This window comes from Pan paniscus, chromosome 18 (assembly GCF_029289425.2).
Source record: "Pan paniscus chromosome 18, NHGRI_mPanPan1-v2.0_pri, whole genome shotgun sequence".
In the NCBI taxonomy this organism is placed as follows: Eukaryota; Metazoa; Chordata; class Mammalia; order Primates; family Hominidae; genus Pan; species Pan paniscus.
In genome coordinates, this window is record NC_073267.2 from 52987802 (window position 1) to 53010811 (window position 23010).

The window sequence follows — 23010 nt, forward strand, 5'->3', positions numbered from 1 at the left end:
TAGACTGCTTTGTGATGTGTGCGTTTAACTCACAGAGTTTAAGCTTTCTTTTCATACTGCAGTTTGGAAGCACTCTTTTTGTAACGTCTGCAACTGGATATTTGGACGTCTTTGAGGCCTTCGTTGGAAACGGGATTTCTTGATATAGTGCTAGACAGAAAAATTCTCAGGAACTTCTTTGTGCTGTGGGTATTCAACTCACAGTGTTGAACCTTCCTTTAGAGAGAGCAGATTTGAAACCCTCTTTTTGTGGAATTTGCAAGTGGAGATTTCAAGCGATTTAAGGACAATGGAATAAAAGGAAATATCTTCGTATAAAAACTAGACAGAATCATTCTCAGAAACTGCTTTGTGATGTGTGCGTTCAACTCACAGAGTTTAACCTTTCTTTTCATAGAGCAGTTGGGAAACACGCTGTTTGTACAGTCTGCAAGTGGATATTTGGACCTCCTTGAGGCCTTCGTTGGAAACGGGATTTCTTCATATAATGCAAGACAAAAGAAATCTCAGAAACTCCCTTGTGTTGTGTGTATTCAATTCACAGAGTTGAACCTTCATTTAGACAGAGCAGATTTGAAACACTCTTTCTGTGGGATTTGCAAGTGCAGATTTCAAGCACTTTGAGACCTATGGTAGAAAAGGAAATATCTTCGTATAAAAACTAGACAGAATCTGTTTCAGAGACTGCTTTGTGATGTGTCCATTTAACTCGCAGAGTTTAAACTTTCTTCACACACAGCAGTTTGGAAGCACTCTGTTTGTAACGTCTGCAAGTAGATATTTGGAACTCTCTGAGGCCTTCGTTGGAAACGGCATTTCTTGATATGGTGCAAGATAGAAAAATTCTCAGGAACTTCTTTGTGCTGTGTGTATTCAACTCACAGAGTTGAACCTTCCTTTAGAGAGAGCAGATTTGAAACCCTCTTTTTGTGGAATTTGCAAGTGGAGATTTCAAGCGATTTAAGGTCAATGGTAGAAAAGGAAGTATCTTCTTACAAAAACTAGAGAGAATCATTCTCAGAAACTGCTTTGTGATGTGTGCGTTCAACTCACAGAGTTTAACCTTTCTTTTCATAGAGCAGTTGGGAAACACGCTGTTTGTATAGTCTGCAAGTGGATATTTGGACCTCCTTGAGGCCTTCGTTGGAAACGGGATTTCTTCATATAATGCAAGACAAAAGAAATCTCAGAAACTCCCTTGTGTTGTGTGTATTCAATTCACAGAGTTGAACCTTCATTTAGACAGAGCAGATTTGAAACACTCTTTTTGTGGAATTTGCAAGTGGAGATTTCAAGCGAATTGAGGCCAACGGTAGAAAAGGAAATATCTTCGTATAAAAACTAGACAGAATCAGTTTCAGAAACTGCTTTGTGATGTGTGAGTTCAACTCACAAATCTTAATCTTTCTTTGCATACAGCTGTTTGGAAACACTCTGATTGTAAAGTCTGCAACTGGATATTTGGACCTCTCTGAGGCCTTCGTTGGAAACGGGATTTCTTGATATAGTGCTAGACAGAAGAATTCTCTGTAACTTCTTTGTTCTGTGTGTATTATACTCACAGAGTTGAACCTTCCTTTAGAGAGAGCAGATTTGAAACCCTCTTTTTGTGCAATTTGCAAGTGGAGATTTCAAGCGATTTAAGGACAATGGAAGAAAAGGAAATATCTTCGTATAACAACTAGACAGACTCATTCTCACAAACTGCTTTGTGATGTGTGCGTTCAACTCACAGAGTTTAACTTTTCTTTTCATAGAGCAGTTGGGAAACACCCTGTTTGTATTGTCTGCAAGTGGATATTTGGACCTCCTTGAGGCCTTCGTTGGAAATGGGAATTCTTCGTAAAATGCTAGACAGAAGAATTCTCAGTAAGTTCCTTGTGTTGTGTGTATTCAATTCACAGAGTTGAATCTTCATCTCGACAAAGCAGATTTGAAACACTCTTTTTGTGGGATTTGAAAGTGGAGATTTCAAGCGCTTTGAGGACAATTGTGGAAAAGGAAATATCTTCGCATATAAACTAGACAGAATCAGTTTCAGAGACTGCTTTGTGATGTGTGTGTTTAACTCACAGCGTTTACCCTTTCTTTTCATACAGTAGTTTGGAAGCACTCAGTTTGTAACGTCTGCAACTGGATATTTGGACCTCTCTGAGGCCTTCGTTGGAAACGGCATTTCTTGATATAGTGCAAGATAGAAAAATTCTCAGTAACTTCCTTGTGCTGTGTGTATTCAACTGACAGACTTGAGCCTTCCTTTAGAGAGAGCAGATTTGAAACCCTCTTTTTGTGGAATTTGCAAGTGGAGATTTCAAGCGATTTAAGGTCAACGGTAGAAAAGGAAATATCTTCTTATAAAAACTAGACAGAATAATTCTCAGAAACTGCTTTGTGATGTGTGCGTTCAACTCACGGAGTTTAATCTTTTTTTTCATACAGCAGTTGGTAAACCCTCTGTTTGTATAGTCTGCAAGTGGATATTTGGACCTCCTTGAGGCCTTCGTTGGATACGGGATTTCTTCATATAATGCAAGACAGAAGAAATCTCAGAAACTCCCTTGTGTTGTGTGTACTCAACTCACAGAGTTGAACCTTCATTTAGACAGAGCAGATTTGAAACACTCATTTTGTGAAATTTGCATGTGGAGGTTTCTAGCACTGTGAGACCAATCGCAGAAAATGAAATATCTTCGTATAAAAACTAGACAGAATCCGTTTCAGAAACTGCTTTGTGATGTGTGCGTTTAACTCACAGATCTTAACCATTCTTTGAATACAGCAGTTTGGAAACACTCTGATTGTGAAGTCTGCAACTGGATATTTGGAACTCTCTGAGGCCTTCGTTGGAAACGGGAATTCTTCATATAATGGTTGACAGAAGAATTCTCAGCAAGTTTATTGTGTTGTGTGTATTCAACTCACAGAGTAGAACTTGCATTTAGACAGAGCATATTTGAAACACTCTTATTGTGGAATTTGCAAGTGGAGATTTCAAGCGAATTGAGGCCAACGGTAGAAAAGGAAATATCTTCGTATAAAAACTAGACAGAATCAGTTTCAGAAACTGCTTTGTGATGTGTGAGTTCAACTCACAGATCTTAATCTTTCTTTGCATACAGCTGTTTGGATACATTCTGATTGTAAAGACTGCAACTGGATATTTGGACCTCTCTGAGGCCTTCGTTGGAAACGGGATTTCTTGATATAGTGCTAGACAGAAGAATTCTCTGTAACTTCTTTGTTCTGTGTGTATTATACTCACAGAGTTGAACCTTCCTTTAGAGAGAGCAGATTTGAAACCCTCTTTTTGTGCAATTTGCAAATGGAGATTTCAAGCGATTTAAGGACAATGGAAGAAAAGGAAATATCTTCGTATAAAAACTAGACAGAATCATTCTCAGAAACTGCTTTGTGATGTGTGCGTTCAACTCACAGAGTTTAACTTTCCTTTTCATAGAGCAGTTGGGAAACACTCTGTTTGTATTGTCCGCAAGTGGATATTTGAACCTCCTTGAGGCCTTCGTTGGAAAGGGGATTTCTTCATATAATGCTAGACAGAAGAATTCTCAGTAAGTTTCTTGTGTTGTGTGTATTCAATTCACAGAGTTGAACCTTCATTTCGACAGAGCAGATTTGAAACACTCTTTCTGTGGGATTTGCAAGTGCAGATTTCAAGCACTTTGAGACCTACGGTAGAAAAGGAAATATCTTCGTATAAAAACTAGACAGAATCAGTTTCAGAAACTGCTTTGTGATGTGTGCGTTCAACTCACAGATCTTAACCTTTCTTTGCATACAGCAGTTTGGAAACACTCTGATTGTAAAGTCTGCAACTGGATATTTGGACCTCTCTGAGGCCTTCGTTGGAAACGGGATTTCTTGATATAGTCCTAGACAGAAGAATTCTCAGTAACTTCTTTGTGCTGTGTGTATTATACACACAGAGTTGAACCTTCCTTTAGAGAGAGCAGATTTGAAACCCTCTTTTTGTGGAATTTGCAAGTGTAGATTCCAAGGGATTGAAGGTCAATGGAAGAAAAGGTAACATGTTCGTATAAAAGCTAGACAGAATCATTCTCAGAAACTGCTTTGTGATGTGTGTATTCAGCTCGCAGAATTTAACTTTTCTTTTCATAGAGCAGTTGGGAAACACTCCGTTTGTATTGTGTGCAAGTGTATATTTTGACATCCTTGAGGCCTTCGTTGGAAACGGGATTTCTTCATATAATGCGAGACAGAAGAATTATCAGTAAGTTCCTTGTGTTGTGTGTATTCAACTCACAGAGTTGAACCTTCATTTAGACAGAGCAGATTTGAAACACTCTTTTTGTGGAATTTGCAATTGGAGATTTCAATCGCTTTGAGGCCAATTGTAGAAAAGGAAATATCCTCGCATAAAAACTAGACAGAATCAGTTTCATAGACTGCTTTGTGATGTGTGCGTTTAACTCACAGAGTTTAAGCTTTCTTTTCATACTGCAGTTTGGAAGCACTCTTTTTGTAACGTCTGCAACTGGATATTTGGACGTCTTTGAGGCCTTCGTTGGAAACGGGATTTCTTGATATAGTGCTAGACAGAAAAATTCTCAGGAACTTCTTTGTGCTGTGGGTATTCAACTCACAGTGTTGAACCTTCCTTTAGAGAGAGCAGATTTGAAACCCTCTTTTTGTGGAATTTGCAAGTGGAGATTTCAAGCGATTTAAGGACAATGGAATAAAAGGAAATATCTTCGTATAAAAACTAGACAGAATCATTCTCAGAAACTGCTTTGTGATGTGTGCGTTCAACTCACAGAGTTTAACTTTTGTTTTCATAGAGCAGTTGGGAAACACTCTGTTTGTATTGTCTGCAAGTGGATATTTGGACCTCCTTGAGGCCTTCGTTGGAAAGGGGATTTCTTCATATAATGCTAGACAGAAGAATTCTCAGTGAGTTCCTTGTGTTGTGTGTATTCAATTCACAGAGTAGAACCTTCATTTCGACAGAGCAGATTTGAAACACTCTTTTTGTGGAATTTGAAAGTGGAGATTTCAAGCGCTTTGAGGTCAATTGTGGAAAAGGAAATATCTTCGCATAAAAACTAGACAGAATCAATTTCAGAGACTGCTTTGTGATGTGTGTGTTTAACTCACAGAGTTTACCCTTTCTTTTCATACAGTAGTTTGGAAGCACTCAGTTTGTAACATCTGCAACTGGATATTTGGACCTCTCTGAGGCCTTCGTTGGAAACGGGATTTCTTGATATAATGCTAGACAGAAAATTTCTCAGTAACTTCTTTGTGCTGTGTGTATTCAACTCACAGAGTTGAACTTTCCTATAGAGAGCAGATTTGAAACCCTCTTTTTGTGGAATTTGCAAGTGGAGATTTCAAGAGATTTAATGTCAGTGGTGGAAAAGGAAATATCTTCTTATAGAAACTAGACAGAATCATTCTGAGAAACTGCTTTGTGATGTGTGCGTTCAACTCACAGAGTTTAACCTTTCTTTTCATAGAGCAGTTGGGAAACACGCTGTTTGTACAGTCTGCAAGCGGATATTTGGACCTCCTTGAGGCCTTCGTTGGAAACGGTAATTCTTCATATAATGCTTGACAGAAGAATTCTCAGTGAGTATATTGTGTTGTGTGTATTCAACTCACAGAGTTGAAACTTCAATTAGACAGTGCAGATTTGAAACACTCTTTTTTTGGAATTGGCAAGTGGAGATTTCAAGCGCTTTGAGGCCCATGGTAGAAAAGGAAATATCTTTGTATAAAAACTAGACAGAATCATTCTCAGAAACTGCTTTGTGATGTGCGCGTTCAACTCACAGAGCTAAACCTTTCTTTTCGTAGAGCAGTTGGGAAACACTCTGTTTGTATAGTCTGCAAGTGGATATTTGGACCTCCTTGAGGCCTTCGTTGGAAACGGGATTTCTTCATATAATGCTTGACAGAAGAAATCTCAGTAACTTCCTTGTGTTGAGTGTATTCAACTCACAGAGTTGAACCTTCATTTACACAGAGCAGATTTGAAACACTCTTATTGTGGAATTTGCAAGTGGAGATTTCAAGTGCTTTGAGACCAAAGGTAGAAAAGGAAATATCTTCGTATAAAAACTAGACAGAATCAGTTTCAGAAACTGCTTTGTGATGTGTGCGTTCAACTCACAGATCTTAACCTTTCTTTGCATACAGCAGTTTGGAAACACTCTGATTGTAAAGTCTGCAACTGGATATTTGGACCTCTCTGAGGCCTTCGTTGGAAACGGGATTTCTTGATATAGTCCTAGACAGAAGAATTCTCAGTAACTTCTTTGTGCTGTGTGTATTATACACACAGAGTTGAACCTTCCTTTAGAGAGAGCAGATTTGAAACCCTCTTTTTGTGGAATTTGCAAGTGGAGATTCCAAGCGATTTAAGGTCAATGGAAGAAAAGGAAATATGTTCGTATGAAAACTAGACAGAATCATTCTCAGAAACTGCTTTGTGATGTGTGTATTCAGCTCACAGAATTTAACTTTTCTTTTCATAGAGCAGTTGGGAAACACTCCGTTTGTATTATCTGCAAGTGTATATTTTGACATCCTTGAGGCCTTCGTTGGAAACGGGATTTCTTCATATAATGCGAGACAGAAGAATTATCAGTAAGTTCCTTGTGTTGTGTGTATTCAACTCACAGAGTTGAACCTTCATTTAGACAGAGCAGATTTGAAACACTCTTTTTGTGGAATTTGCAATTGGAGATTTCAATCGCTTTGAGGCCAATTGTAGAAAAGGAAATATCCTCGCATAAAAACTAGACAGAATCAGTTTCATAGACTGCTTTGTGATGTGTGCGTTTAACTCACAGAGTTTAACCTTTCTTTTCATACTGCAGTTTGGAAGCACTCTTTTTGTAACGTCTGCAACTGAATATTTGGACGTCTTTGAGGCCTTCGTTGGAAACGGGATTTCTTGATATAGTGCTAGACAGAAAAATTCTCAGGATCTTCTTTGTGCTGTGGGTATTCAACTCACAGAGTTGAACCTTCCTTTAGAGAGAGCAGATTTGAAACCCTCTTTTTGTGGAATTTGCAAGTGGAGATTTCAAGCGATTTAAGGTCAACGGTAGAAAAGGAAGTATCTTCGTATAAAAAATAGAGAGAATCATTCTCAGAAACTGCTTTGTGATGTGTGCGTTCAACTCACAGGGTTTAACCTTTCTTTTCATAGAGCAGTTGGGAAACACGCTGTTTGTACAGTCTGCAAGTGGATATTTGGACCTCCTTGAGGCCTTCGTTGGAAACGGTAATTCTTCATATAATGCTTGACAGAAGAATTCTCAGTGAGTATATTGTGTTGTGTGTATTCAACTCACAGAGTTGAAACTTCAATTAGACAGTGCAGATTTGAAACACTCTTTTTTTGGAATTGGCAAGTGGAGATTTCAAGCGCTTTGAGGCCCATGGTAGAAAAGGAAATATCTTTGTATAAAACTAGACAGAATCATTCTCAGAAACTGCTTTGTTATGTGCGCGTTCAACTCACAGAGCTAAACCTTTCTTTTCGTAGAGCATTTGGGAAACACTCTGTTTGTATAGTCAGCAAGTGGATATTTGGACCTCCTTGAGGCCTTCGTTGGAAACGGGATTTCTTCATATAATGCAAGACAAAAGAAATCTCAGAAACTCCCTTGTGTTTTGTGTATTCAATTCACAGAGTTGAACCTTCATTTAGACAGAGCAGATTTGAAACACTCTTTTTGTGGAATTTGCAAGTGGAGATTTCAAGCGAATTGAGGCCAACGGTAGAAAAGGAAATATCTTCGTATAAAAACTAGACAGAATCAGTTTCAGAAACTGCTTTGTGATGTGTGAGTTCAACTCACAAATCTTAATCTTTCTTTGCATACAGCTGTTTGGAAACACTCTGATTTTAAAGTCTGCAACTGGATATTTGGACCTCTCTGAGGCCTTCGTTGGAAACGGGATTTCTTGATATAGTGCTAGACAGAAGAATTCTCTGTAACTTCTTTGTTCTGTGTGTATTATACTCACAGAGTTGAACCTTCCTTTAGAGAGAGCAGATTTGAAACCCTCTTTTTGTGCAATTTGCAAGTGGAGATTTCAAGCGATTTAAGGACAATGGAAGAAAAGGAAATATCTTCTTATAACAACTAGACAGAATCATTCTCAGAAACTGCTTTGTGATGTGTGCGTTCAACTCACAGAGTTTAACTTTTCTTTTCATAGAGCAGTTGGGAAACACCCTGTTTGTATTGTCTGCAAGTGGATATTTGGACCTCCTTGAGGCCTTCGTTGGAAAGGGGAATTCTTCGTAAAATGCTAGACAGAAGAATTCTCAGTAAGTTCCTTGTGTTGTGTGTATTCAATTCACAGAGTTGAATCTTCATCTCGACAAAGCAGATTTGAAACACTCTTTTTGTGGGATTTGAAAGTGGAGATTTCAAGCGCTTTGAGGTCAATTGTGGAAAAGGAAATATCTTCGCATAAAAACTAGACAGAATCAGTTTCAGAGACTGCTTTGTGATGTGTGTGTTTAACTCACAGCGTTTACCCTTTCTTTTCATACAGTAGTTTGGAAGCACTCAGTTTGTAAAGTCTGCAACTGGATATTTGGACCTCTCTGACGCCTTCGTTGGAAACGGCATTTCTTGATATAGTGCAAGATAGAAAAATCCTTAGTAACTTCCTTGTGCTGTGTGTATTCAACTGACAGAATTGAGCCTTCCTTTAGAGAGAGCAGATTTGAAACCCTCTTTTTGTGGAATTTGCAAATGGAGATTTCAAGCGATTTAAGGACAATGGAAGAAAAGGAAATATCTTCGTATAAAAACTAGACAGAATCATTCTCAGAAACTGCTTTGTGATGTGTGCGTTCAACTCACAGAGTTTAACTTTTCTTTTCATAGAGCAGTTGGGAAACACTCTGTTTGTATTGTCTGCAAGTGGATATTTGGACCTCCTTGAGGCCTTCGTTGGAAAGGGGATTTCTTCATATAATGCTAGACAGAAGAATTCTCAGTAAGTTTCTTGTGTTGTGTGTATTCAATTCACAGAGTTGAACCTTCATTTAGACAGAGCAGATTTGAAACACTCTTTCTGTGGGATTTGCAAGTGCAGATTTCAAGCACTTTGAGACCTACGGTAGAAAAGGAAATATCTTCGTATAAAAACTAGACAGAATCAGTTTCAGAAACTGCTTTGTGATGTGTGCGTTCAACTCACAGATCTTAACCTTTCTTTGCATACAGCAGTTTGGAAACACTCTGATTGTACAGTCTGCAACTGGATATTTGGACCTCTCTGAAGCCTTCGTTGGAAACGGGATTTCTTGATATAGTCCTTGACAGAAGAATTCTCAGTAACTTCTTTGTGCTGTGTGTATTATACACACAGAGTTGAACCTTCCTTTAGAGAGAGCAGATTTGAAACCCTCTTTTTGTGGAATTTGCAAGTGGAGATTCCAATGGATTGAAGGTCAATGGAAGAAAAGGAAATATGTTCGTATAAAAACTAGACAGAATCATTCTCAGAAACTGCTTTGTGATGTGTGTATTCAGCTCGCAGAATTTAACTTTTCTTTTCATAGAGCAGTTGGGAAACACTCCGTTTGTATTGTCTGCAAGTGTATATTTTGACATCCTTGAGGCCTTCGTTGGAAACGGGATTTCTTCATATAATGCGAGACAGAAGAATTATCAGAAAGTTCCTTGTGTTGTGTGTATTCAACTCACAGAGTTGAACCTTCATTTAGACAGAGCAGATTTGAAACACTCTTTTTGTGGAATTTGCAATTGGAGATTTCAATCGCTTTGAGGCCAATTGTAGAAAAGGAAATATCCTCGCATAAAAACTAGACAGAATCAGTTTCATAGACTGCTTTGTGATGTGTGCGTTTAACTCACAGAGTTTAACCTTTCTTTTCATACTGCAGCTTGGAAGCACTCTTTTTGTAACGTCTGCAACTGGATATTTGGACGTCTTTGAGGCCTTCGTTGGAAACGGGATTTCTTGATATAGTGCTAGACAGAAAAATTCTCAGGAACTTCTTTGTGCTGTGGGTATTCAACTCACAGTGTTGAACCTTCCTTTAGAGAGAGCAGATTTGAAACCCTCTTTTTGTGGAATTTGCAAGTGGAGATTTCAAGCGATTTAAGGACAATGGAATAAAAGGAAATATCTTCGTATAAAAACTAGACAGAATCATTCTCAGAAACTGCTTTGTGATGTGTGCGTTCAACTCACAGAGTTTAACTTTTGTTTTCATAGAGCAGTTGGGAAACACTCTGTTTGTATTGTCTGCAAGTGGATATTTGGACCTCCTTGAGGCCTTCGTTGGAAAGGGGATTTCTTCATGTAATGCTAGACAGAAGAATTCTCAGTGAGTTCCTTGTGTTGTGTGTATTCAATTCACAGAGTTGAACCTTCATTTCGACAGAGCAGATTTGAAACACTCTTTTTGTGGAATTTGAAAGTGGAGATTTCAAGCGCTTTGAGGTCAATTGTGGAAAAGGAAATATCTTCGCATAAAAACTAGACAGAATCAATTTCAGAGACTGCTTTGTGATGTGTGTGTTTAACTCACAGAGTTTACCCTTTCTTTTCATACAGTAGTTTGGAAGCACTCAGTTTGTAACGTCTGCAACTGAATATTTGGACGTCTTTGAGGCCTTCGTTGGAAACGGGATTTCTTGATATAGTGCTAGACAGAAAAATTCTCAGGATCTTCTTTGTGCTGTGGGTATTAAACTCACAGAGTTGAACCTTCCTTTAGAGAGAGCAGATTTGAAACCCTCTTTTTGTGGAATTTGCAAGTGGAGATTTCAAGCGATTTAAGGTCAACGGTAGAAAAGGAAGTATCTTCGTATAAAAAATAGAGAGAATCATTCTCAGAAACTGCTTTGTGATGTGTGCGTTCAACTCACAGAGTTTAACCTTTCTTTTCATAGAGCAGTTGGGAAACACGCTGTTTGTACAGTCTGCAAGTGGATATTTGGACCTCCTTGAGGCCTTCGTTGGAAACGGTAATTCTTCATATAATGCTTGACAGAAGAATTCTCAGTGAGTATATTGTGTTGTGTGTATTCAACTCACAGAGTTGAAACTTCAATTAGACAGTGCAGATTTGAAACACTCTTTTTTTGGAATTGGCAAGTGGAGATTTCAAGCGCTTTGAGGCCCATGGTAGAAAAGGAAATATCTTTGTATAAAAACTAGACAGAATCATTCTCAGAAACTGCTTTGTGATGTGCGTGTTCAACTCACAGAGCTAAACCTTTCTTTTCGTAGAGCAGTTGGGAAACACTCTGTTTGTATAGTCTGCAAGTGGATATTTGGACCTCCTTGAGGCCTTCGTTGGAAACGGGATTTCTTCATATAATGCTTGACAGAAGAAATCTCAGTAACTTCCTTGTGTTGAGTGTATTCAACTCACAGAGTTGAACCTTCATTTACACAGAGCAGATTTGAAACACTCTTATTGTGGAATTTGCAAGTGGAGATTTCAAGTGCTTTGAGACCAAAGGTAGAAAAGGAAATATCTTCGTATAAAAACTAGACAGAATCAGTTTCAGAAACTGCTTTGTGATGTGTGCGTTCAACTCACAGATCTTAACCTTTCTTTGCATACAGCAGTTTGGAAACACTCTGATTGTAAAGTCTGCAACTGGATATTTGGACCTCTCTGAGGCCTTCGTTGGAAACGGGATTTCTTGATATAGTCCTAGACAGAAGAATTCTCAGTAACTTCTTTGTGCTGTGTGTATTATACACACAGAGTTGAACCTTCCTTTAGAGAGAGCAGATTTGAAACCCTCTTTTTGTGGAATTTGCAAGTGGAGATTCCAAGCGATTTAAGGTCACTGGAAGAAAAGGAAATATGTTCGTATAAAAACTAGACAGAATCATTCTCAGAAACTGCTTTGTGATGTGTGTATTCAGCTCGCAGAATTTAACTTTTCTTTTCATAGAGCAGTTGGGAAACACTCCGTTTGTATTGTCTGCAAGTGTATATTTTGACATCCTTGAGGCCTTCGTTGGAAACGGGATTTCTTCATATAATGCGAGACAGAAGAATTATCAGAAAGTTCCTTGTGTTGTGTGTATTCAACTCACAGAGTTGAACCTTCATTTAGACAGAGCAGATTTGAAACACTCTTTTTGTGGAATTTGCAATTGGAGATTTCAATCGCTTTGAGGCCAATTGTAGAAAAGGAAATATCCTCGCATAAAAACTAGACAGAATCAGTTTCATAGACTGCTTTGTGATGTGTGCGTTTAACTCACAGAGTTTAACCTTTCTTTTCATACTGCAGCTTGGAAGCACTCTTTTTGTAACGTCTGCAACTGGATATTTGGACGTCTTTGAGGCCTTCGTTGGAAACGGGATTTCTTGATATAGTGCTAGACAGAAAAATTCTCAGGAACTTCTTTGTGCTGTGGGTATTCAACTCACAGTGTTGAACCTTCCTTTAGAGAGAGCAGATTTGAAACCCTCTTTTTGTGGAATTTGCAAGTGGAGATTTCAAGCGATTTAAGGACAATGGAATAAAAGGAAATATCTTCGTATAAAAACTAGACAGAATCATTCTCAGAAACTGCTTTGTGATGTGTGCGTTCAACTCACAGAGTTTAACTTTTGTTTTCATAGAGCAGTTGGGAAACACTCTGTTTGTATTGTCTGCAAGTGGATATTTGGACCTCCTTGAGGCCTTCGTTGGAAAGGGGATTTCTTCATGTAATGCTAGACAGAAGAATTCTCAGTGAGTTCCTTGTGTTGTGTGTATTCAATTCACAGAGTTGAACCTTCATTTCGACAGAGCAGATTTGAAACACTCTTTTTGTGGAATTTGAAAGTGGAGATTTCAAGCGCTTTGAGGTCAATTGTGGAAAAGGAAATATCTTCGCATAAAAACTAGACAGAATCAATTTCAGAGACTGCTTTGTGATGTGTGTGTTTAACTCACAGAGTTTACCCTTTCTTTTCATACAGTAGTTTGGAAGCACTCAGTTTGTAACGTCTGCAACTGAATATTTGGACGTCTTTGAGGCCTTCGTTGGAAACGGGATTTCTTGATATAGTGCTAGACAGAAAAATTCTCAGGATCTTCTTTGTGCTGTGGGTATTAAACTCACAGAGTTGAACCTTCCTTTAGAGAGAGCAGATTTGAAACCCTCTTTTTGTGGAATTTGCAAGTGGAGATTTCAAGCGATTTAAGGTCAACAGTAGAAAAGGAAGTATCTTCGTATAAAAAATAGAGAGAATCATTCTCAGAAACTGCTTTGTGATGTGTGCGTTCAACTCACAGAGTTTAACCTTTCTTTTCATAGAGCAGTTGGGAAACACGCTGTTTGTACAGTCTGCAAGTGGATATTTGGACCTCCTTGAGGCCTTCGTTGGAAACGGTAATTCTTCATATAATGCTTGACAGAAGAATTCTCAGTGAGTATATTGTGTTGTGTGTATTCAACTCACAGAGTTGAAACTTCAATTAGACAGTGCAGATTTGAAACACTCTTTTTTTGGAATTGGCAAGTGGAGATTTCAAGCGCTTTGAGGCCCATGGTAGAAAAGGAAATATCTTTGTATAAAAACTAGACAGAATCATTCTCAGAAACTGCTTTGTGATGTGCGCGTTCAACTCACAGAGCTAAACCTTTCTTTTCGTAGAGCAGTTGGGAAACACTCTGTTTGTATAGTCTGCAAGTGGATATTTGGACCTCCTTGAGGCCTTCGTTGGAAACGGGATTTCTTCATATAATGCTTGACAGAAGAAATCTCAGTAACTTCCTTGTGTTGAGTGTATTCAACTCACAGAGTTGAACCTTCATTTACACAGAGCAGATTTGAAACACTCTTATTGTGGAATTTGCAAGTGGAGATTTCAAGTGCTTTGAGACCAAAGGTAGAAAAGGAAATATCTTCGTATAAAAACTAGACAGAATCAGTTTCAGAAACTGCTTTGTGATGTGTGCGTTCAACTCACAGATCTTAACCTTTCTTTGCATACAGCAGTTTGGAAACACTCTGATTGTAAAGTCTGCAACTGGATATTTGGACCTCTCTGAGGCCTTCGTTGGAAACGGGATTTCTTGATATAGTCCTAGACAGAAGAATTCTCAGTAACTTCTTTGTGCTGTGTGTATTATACACACAGAGTTGAACCTTCCTTTAGAGAGAGCAGATTTGAAACCCTCTTTTTGTGGAATTTGCAAGTGGAGATTCCAAGCGATTTAAGGTCACTGGAAGAAAAGGAAATATGTTCGTATAAAAACTAGACAGAATCATTCTCAGAAACTGCTTTGTGATGTGTGTATTCAGCTCGCAGAATTTAACTTTTCTTTTCATAGAGCAGTTGGGAAACACTCCGTTTGTATTGTGTGCAAGTGTATATTTTGACATCCTTGAGGCCTTCGTTGGAAACGGGATTTCTTCATATAATGCGAGACAGAAGAATTATCAGTAAGTTCCTTGTGTTGTGTGTATTCAACTCACAGAGTTGAACCTTCATTTAGACAGAGCAGATTTGAAACACTCTTTTTGTGGAATTTGCAATTGGAGATTTCAATCGCTTTGAGGCCAATTGTAGAAAAGGAAATATCCTCGCATAAAAACTAGACAGAATCAGTTTCATAGACTGCTTTGTGATGTGTGCGTTTAACTCACAGAGTTTAAGCTTTCTTTTCATACTGCAGTTTGGAAGCACTCTTTTTGTAACGTCTGCAACTGGATATTTGGACGTCTTTGAGGCCTTCGTTGGAAACGGGATTTCTTGATATAGTGCTAGACAGAAAAATTCTCAGGAACTTCTTTGTGCTGTGGGTATTCAACTCACAGTGTTGAACCTTCCTTTAGAGAGAGCAGATTTGAAACCCTCTTTTTGTGGAATTTGCAAGTGGAGATTTCAAGCGATTTAAGGACAATGGAATAAAAGGAAATATCTTCGTATAAAAACTAGACAGAATCATTCTCAGAAACTGCTTTGTGATGTGTGCGTTCAACTCACAGAGTTTAACCTTTCTTTTCATAGAGCAGTTGGGAAACACGCTGTTTGTACAGTCTGCAAGTGGATATTTGGACCTCCTTGAGGCCTTCGTTGGAAACGGGATTTCTTCATATAATGCAAGACAAAAGAAATCTCAGAAACTCCCTTGTGTTGTGTGTATTCAATTCACAGAGTTGAACCTTCATTTAGACAGAGCAGATTTGAAACACTCTTTCTGTGGGATTTGCAAGTGCAGATTTCAAGCACTTTGAGACCTATGGTAGAAAAGGAAATATCTTCGTATAAAAACTAGACAGAATCTGTTTCAGAGACTGCTTTGTGATGTGTCCATTTAACTCGCAGAGTTTAAACTTTCTTCACACACAGCAGTTTGGAAGCACTCTGTTTGTAACGTCTGCAAGTAGATATTTGGAACTCTCTGAGGCCTTCGTTGGAAACGGCATTTCTTGATATGGTGCAAGATAGAAAAATTCTCAGGAACTTCTTTGTGCTGTGTGTATTCAACTCACAGAGTTGAACCTTCCTTTAGAGAGAGCAGATTTGAAACCCTCTTTTTGTGGAATTTGCAAGTGGAGATTTCAAGCGATTTAAGGTCAATGGTAGAAAAGGAAGTATCTTCTTACAAAAACTAGAGAGAATCATTCTCAGAAACTGCTTTGTGATGTGTGCGTTCAACTCACAGAGTTTAACCTTTCTTTTCATAGAGCAGTTGGGAAACACGCTGTTTGTATAGTCTGCAAGTGGATATTTGGACCTCCTTGAGGCCTTCGTTGGAAACGGGATTTCTTCATATAATGCAAGACAAAAGAAATCTCAGAAACTCCCTTGTGTTGTGTGTATTCAATTCACAGAGTTGAACCTTCATTTAGACAGAGCAGATTTGAAACACTCTTTTTGTGGAATTTGCAAGTGGAGATTTCAAGCGAATTGAGGCCAACGGTAGAAAAGGAAATATCTTCGTATAAAAACTAGACAGAATCAGTTTCAGAAACTGCTTTGTGATGTGTGAGTTCAACTCACAAATCTTAATCTTTCTTTGCATACAGCTGTTTGGAAACACTCTGATTGTAAAGTCTGCAACTGGATATTTGGACCTCTCTGAGGCCTTCGTTGGAAACGGGATTTCTTGATATAGTGCTAGACAGAAGAATTCTCTGTAACTTCTTTGTTCTGTGTGTATTATACTCACAGAGTTGAACCTTCCTTTAGAGAGAGCAGATTTGAAACCCTCTTTTTGTGCAATTTGCAAGTGGAGATTTCAAGCGATTTAAGGACAATGGAAGAAAAGGAAATATCTTCGTATAACAACTAGACAGACTCATTCTCACAAACTGCTTTGTGATGTGTGCGTTCAACTCACAGAGTTTAACTTTTCTTTTCATAGAGCAGTTGGGAAACACCCTGTTTGTATTGTCTGCAAGTGGATATTTGGACCTCCTTGAGGCCTTCGTTGGAAATGGGAATTCTTCGTAAAATGCTAGACAGAAGAATTCTCAGTAAGTTCCTTGTGTTGTGTGTATTCAATTCACAGAGTTGAATCTTCATCTCGACAAAGCAGATTTGAAACACTCTTTTTGTGGGATTTGAAAGTGGAGATTTCAAGCGCTTTGAGGACAATTGTGGAAAAGGAAATATCTTCGCATATAAACTAGACAGAATCAGTTTCAGAGACTGCTTTGTGATGTGTGTGTTTAACTCACAGCGTTTACCCTTTCTTTTCATACAGTAGTTTGGAAGCACTCAGTTTGTAACGTCTGCAACTGGATATTTGGACCTCTCTGAGGCCTTCGTTGGAAACGGCATTTCTTGATATAGTGCAAGATAGAAAAATTCTCAGTAACTTCCTTGTGCTGTGTGTATTCAACTGACAGACTTGAGCCTTCCTTTAGAGAGAGCAGATTTGAAACCCTCTTTTTGTGGAATTTGCAAGTGGAGATTTCAAGCGATTTAAGGTCAACGGTAGAAAAGGAAATATCTTCTTATAAAAACTAGACAGAATAATTCTCAGAAACTGCTTTGTGATGTGTGCGTTCAACTCACGGAGTTTAATCTTTTTTTTCATACAGCAGTTGGTAAACCCTCTGTTTGTATAGTCTGCAAGTGGATATTTGGACCTCCTTGAGGCCTTCGTTGGATACGGGATTTCTTCATATAATGCAAGACAGAAGAAATCTCAGAAACTCCCTTGTGTTGTGTGTACTCAACTCACAGAGTTGAACCTTCATTTAGACAGAGCAGATTTGAAACACTCATTTTGTGAAATTTGCATGTGGAGGTTTCTAGCACTGTGAGACCAATCGCAGAAAATGAAATATCTTCGTATAAAAACTAGACAGAATCCGTTTCAGAAACTGCTTTGTGATGTGTGCGTTTAACTCACAGATCTTAACCATTCTTTGAATACAGCAGTTTGGAAACACTCTGATTGTGAAGTCTGCAACTGGATATTTGGAACTCTCTGAGGCCTTCGTTGGAAACGGGAATTCTTCATATAATGGTTGACAGAAGAATTCTCAGCAAGTTTATTGTGTTGTGTGTATTCAACTCACAGAGTAGAACTTGCATTTAGACAGAGCATATTTGAAACACTCTTATTGTGGAATTTGCAAGTGGAGATTTCAAGCGAATTGAGGCCAACGGTAGAAAAGGAAATATCTTCGTATAAAAACTAGACAGAATCAGTTTCAGAAACTGCTTTGTGATGTGTGAGTTCAACTCACAGATCTTAATCTTTCTTTGCATACAGCTGTTTGGATACATTCTGATTGTAAAGACTGCAACTGGATATTTGGACCTCTCTGAGGCCTTCGTTGGAAACGGGATTTCTTGATATAGTGCTAGACAGAAGAATTCTCTGTAACTTCTTTGTTCTGTGTGTATTATACTCACAGAGTTGAACCTTCCTTTAGAGAGAGCAGATTTGAAACCCTCTTTTTGTGCAATTTGCAAATGGAGATTTCAAGCGATTTAAGGACAATGGAAGAAAAGGAAATATCTTCGTATAAAAACTAGACAGAATCATTCTCAGAAACTGCTTTGTGATGTGTGCGTTCAACTCACAGAGTTTAACTTTCCTTTTCATAGAGCAGTTGGGAAACACTCTGTTTGTATTGTCCGCAAGTGGATATTTGAACCTCCTTGAGGCCTTCGTTGGAAAGGGGATTTCTTCATATAATGCTAGACAGAAGAATTCTCAGTAAGTTTCTTGTGTTGTGTGTATTCAATTCACAGAGTTGAACCTTCATTTAGACAGAGCAGATTTGAAACACTCTTTCTGTGGGATTTGCAAGTGCAGATTTCAAGCACTTTGAGACCTACGGTAGAAAAGGAAATATCTTCGTATAAAAACTAGACAGAATCAGTTTCAGAAACTGCTTTGTGATGTGTGCGTTCAACTCACAGATCTTAACCTTTCTTTGCATACAGCAGTTTGGAAACACTCTGATTGTAAAGTCTGCAACTGGATATTTGGACCTCTCTGAGGCCTTCGTTGGAAACGGGATTTCTTGATATAGTCCTAGACAGAAGAATTCTCAGTAACTTCTTTGTGCTGTGTGTATTATACACACAGAGTTGAACCTTCCTTTAGAGAGAGCAGATTTGAAACCCTCTTTTTGTGGAATTTGCAAGTGTAGATTCCAAGGGATTGAAGGTCAATGGAAGAAAAGGTAACATGTTCGTATAAAAGCTAGACAGAATCATTCTCAGAAACTGCTTTGTGATGTGTGTATTCAGCTCGCAGAATTTAACTTTTCTTTTCATAGAGCAGTTGGGAAACACTCCGTTTGTATTGTGTGCAAGTGTATATTTTGACATCCTTGAGGCCTTCGTTGGAAACGGGATTTCTTCATATAATGCGAGACAGAAGAATTATCAGTAAGTTCCTTGTGTTGTGTGTATTCAACTCACAGAGTTGAACCTTCATTTAGACAGAGCAGATTTGAAACACTCTTTTTGTGGAATTTGCAATTGGAGATTTCAATCGCTTTGAGGCCAATTGTAGAAAAGGAAATATCCTCGCATAAAAACTAGACAGAATCAGTTTCATAGACTGCTTTGTGATGTGTGCGTTTAACTCACAGAGTTTAACCTTTCTTTTCATACTGCAGTTTGGAAGCACTCTTTTTGTAACGTCTGCAACTGGATATTTGGACGTCTTTGAGGCCTTCGTTGGAAACGGGATTTCTTGATATAGTGCTAGACAGAAAAATTCTCAGGAACTTCTTTGTGCTGTGGGTATTCAACTCACAGTGTTGAACCTTCCTTTAGAGAGAGCAGATTTGAAACCCTCTTTTTGTGGAATTTGCAAGTGGAGATTTCAAGCGATTTAAGGACAATGGAATAAAAGGAAATATCTTCGTATAAAAACTAGACAGAATCATTCTCAGAAACTGCTTTGTGATGTGTGCGTTCAACTCACAGAGTTTAACTTTTGTTTTCATAGAGCAGTTGGGAAACACTCTGTTTGTATTGTCTGCAAGTGGATATTTGGACCTCCTTGAGGCCTTCGTTGGAAAGGGGATTTCTTCATATAATGCTAGACAGAAGAATTCTCAGTGAGTTCCTTGTGTTGTGTGTATTCAATTCACAGAGTAGAACCTTCATTTCGACAGAGCAGATTTGAAACACTCTTTTTGTGGAATTTGAAAGTGGAGATTTCAAGCGCTTTGAGGTCAATTGTGGAAAAGGAAATATCTTCGCATAAAAACTAGACAGAATCAATTTCAGAGACTGCTTTGTGATGTGTGTGTTTAACTCACAGAGTTTACCCTTTCTTTTCATACAGTAGTTTGGAAGCACTCAGTTTGTAACATCTGCAACTGGATATTTGGACCTCTCTGAGGCCTTCGTTGGAAACGGGATTTCTTGATATAATGCTAGACAGAAAATTTCTCAGTAACTTCTTTGTGCTGTGTGTATTCAACTCACAGAGTTGAACTTTCCTATAGAGAGCAGATTTGAAACCCTCTTTTTGTGGAATTTGCAAGTGGAGATTTCAAGAGATTTAATGTCAGTGGTGGAAAAGGAAATATCTTCTTATAGAAACTAGACAGAATCATTCTGAGAAACTGCTTTGTGATGTGTGCGTTCAACTCACAGAGTTTAACCTTTCTTTTCATAGAGCAGTTGGGAAACACGCTGTTTGTACAGTCTGCAAGCGGATATTTGGACCTCCTTGAGGCCTTCGTTGGAAACGGTAATTCTTCATATAATGCTTGACAGAAGAATTCTCAGTGAGTATATTGTGTTGTGTGTATTCAACTCACAGAGTTGAAACTTCAATTAGACAGTGCAGATTTGAAACACTCTTTTTTTGGAATTGGCAAGTGGAGATTTCAAGCGCTTTGAGGCCCATGGTAGAAAAGGAAATATCTTTGTATAAAAACTAGACAGAATCATTCTCAGAAACTGCTTTGTGATGTGCGCGTTCAACTCACAGAGCTAAACCTTTCTTTTCGTAGAGCAGTTGGGAAACACTCTGTTTGTATAGTCTGCAAGTGGATATTTGGACCTCCTTGAGGCCTTCGTTGGAAACGGGATTTCTTCATATAATGCTTGACAGAAGAAATCTCAGTAACTTCCTTGTGTTGAGTGTATTCAACTCACAGAGTTGAACCTTCATTTACACAGAGCAGATTTGAAACACTCTTATTGTGGAATTTGCAAGTGGAGATTTCAAGTGCTTTGAGACCAAAGGTAGAAAAGGAAATATCTTCGTATAAAAACTAGACAGAATCAGTTTCAGAAACTGCTTTGTGATGTGTGCGTTCAACTCACAGATCTTAACCTTTCTTTGCATACAGCAGTTTGGAAACACTCTGATTGTAAAGTCTGCAACTGGATATTTGGACCTCTCTGAGGCCTTCGTTGGAAACGGGATTTCTTGATATAGTCCTAGACAGAAGAATTCTCAGTAACTTCTTTGTGCTGTGTGTATTATACACACAGAGTTGAACCTTCCTTTAGAGAGAGCAGATTTGAAACCCTCTTTTTGTGGAATTTGCAAGTGGAGATTCCAAGCGATTTAAGGTCAATGGAAGAAAAGGAAATATGTTCGTATGAAAACTAGACAGAATCATTCTCAGAAACTGCTTTGTGATGTGTGTATTCAGCTCACAGAATTTAACTTTTCTTTTCATAGAGCAGTTGGGAAACACTCCGTTTGTATTATCTGCAAGTGTATATTTTGACATCCTTGAGGCCTTCGTTGGAAACGGGATTTCTTCATATAATGCGAGACAGAAGAATTATCAGTAAGTTCCTTGTGTTGTGTGTATTCAACTCACAGAGTTGAACCTTCATTTAGACAGAGCAGATTTGAAACACTCTTTTTGTGGAATTTGCAATTGGAGATTTCAATCGCTTTGAGGCCAATTGTAGAAAAGGAAATATCCTCGCATAAAAACTAGACAGAATCAGTTTCATAGACTGCTTTGTGATGTGTGCGTTTAACTCACAGAGTTTAACCTTTCTTTTCATACTGCAGTTTGGAAGCACTCTTTTTGTAACGTCTGCAACTGAATATTTGGACGTCTTTGAGGCCTTCGTTGGAAACGGGATTTCTTGATATAGTGCTAGACAGAAAAATTCTCAGGATCTTCTTTGTGCTGTGGGTATTCAACTCACAGAGTTGAACCTTCCTTTAGAGAGAGCAGATTTGAAACCCTCTTTTTGTGGAATTTGCAAGTGGAGATTTCAAGCGATTTAAGGTCAACGGTAGAAAAGGAAGTATCTTCGTATAAAAAATAGAGAGAATCATTCTCAGAAACTGCTTTGTGATGTGTGCGTTCAACTCACAGGGTTTAACCTTTCTTTTCATAGAGCAGTTGGGAAACACGCTGTTTGTACAGTCTGCAAGTGGATATTTGGACCTCCTTGAGGCCTTCGTTGGAAACGGTAATTCTTCATATAATGCTTGACAGAAGAATTCTCAGTGAGTATATTGTGTTGTGTGTATTCAACTCACAGAGTTGAAACTTCAATTAGACAGTGCAGATTTGAAACACTCTTTTTTTGGAATTGGCAAGTGGAGATTTCAAGCGCTTTGAGGCCCATGGTAGAAAAGGAAATATCTTTGTATAAAACTAGACAGAATCATTCTCAGAAACTGCTTTGTTATGTGCGCGTTCAACTCACAGAGCTAAACCTTTCTTTTCGTAGAGCATTTGGGAAACACTCTGTTTGTATAGTCAGCAAGTGGATATTTGGACCTCCTTGAGGCCTTCGTTGGAAACGGGATTTCTTCATATAATGCAAGACAAAAGAAATCTCAGAAACTCCCTTGTGTTTTGTGTATTCAATTCACAGAGTTGAACCTTCATTTAGACAGAGCAGATTTGAAACACTCTTTTTGTGGAATTTGCAAGTGGAGATTTCAAGCGAATTGAGGCCAACGGTAGAAAAGGAAATATCTTCGTATAAAAACTAGACAGAATCAGTTTCAGAAACTGCTTTGTGATGTGTGAGTTCAACTCACAAATCTTAATCTTTCTTTGCATACAGCTGTTTGGAAACACTCTGATTTTAAAGTCTGCAACTGGATATTTGGACCTCTCTGAGGCCTTCGTTGGAAACGGGATTTCTTGATATAGTGCTAGACAGAAGAATTCTCTGTAACTTCTTTGTTCTGTGTGTATTATACTCACAGAGTTGAACCTTCCTTTAGAGAGAGCAGATTTGAAACCCTCTTTTTGTGCAATTTGCAAGTGGAGATTTCAAGCGATTTAAGGACAATGGAAGAAAAGGAAATATCTTCTTATAACAACTAGACAGAATCATTCTCAGAAACTGCTTTGTGATGTGTGCGTTCAACTCACAGAGTTTAACTTTTCTTTTCATAGAGCAGTTGGGAAACACCCTGTTTGTATTGTCTGCAAGTGGATATTTGGACCTCCTTGAGGCCTTCGTTGGAAAGGGGAATTCTTCGTAAAATGCTAGACAGAAGAATTCTCAGTAAGTTCCTTGTGTTGTGTGTATTCAATTCACAGAGTTGAATCTTCATCTCGACAAAGCAGATTTG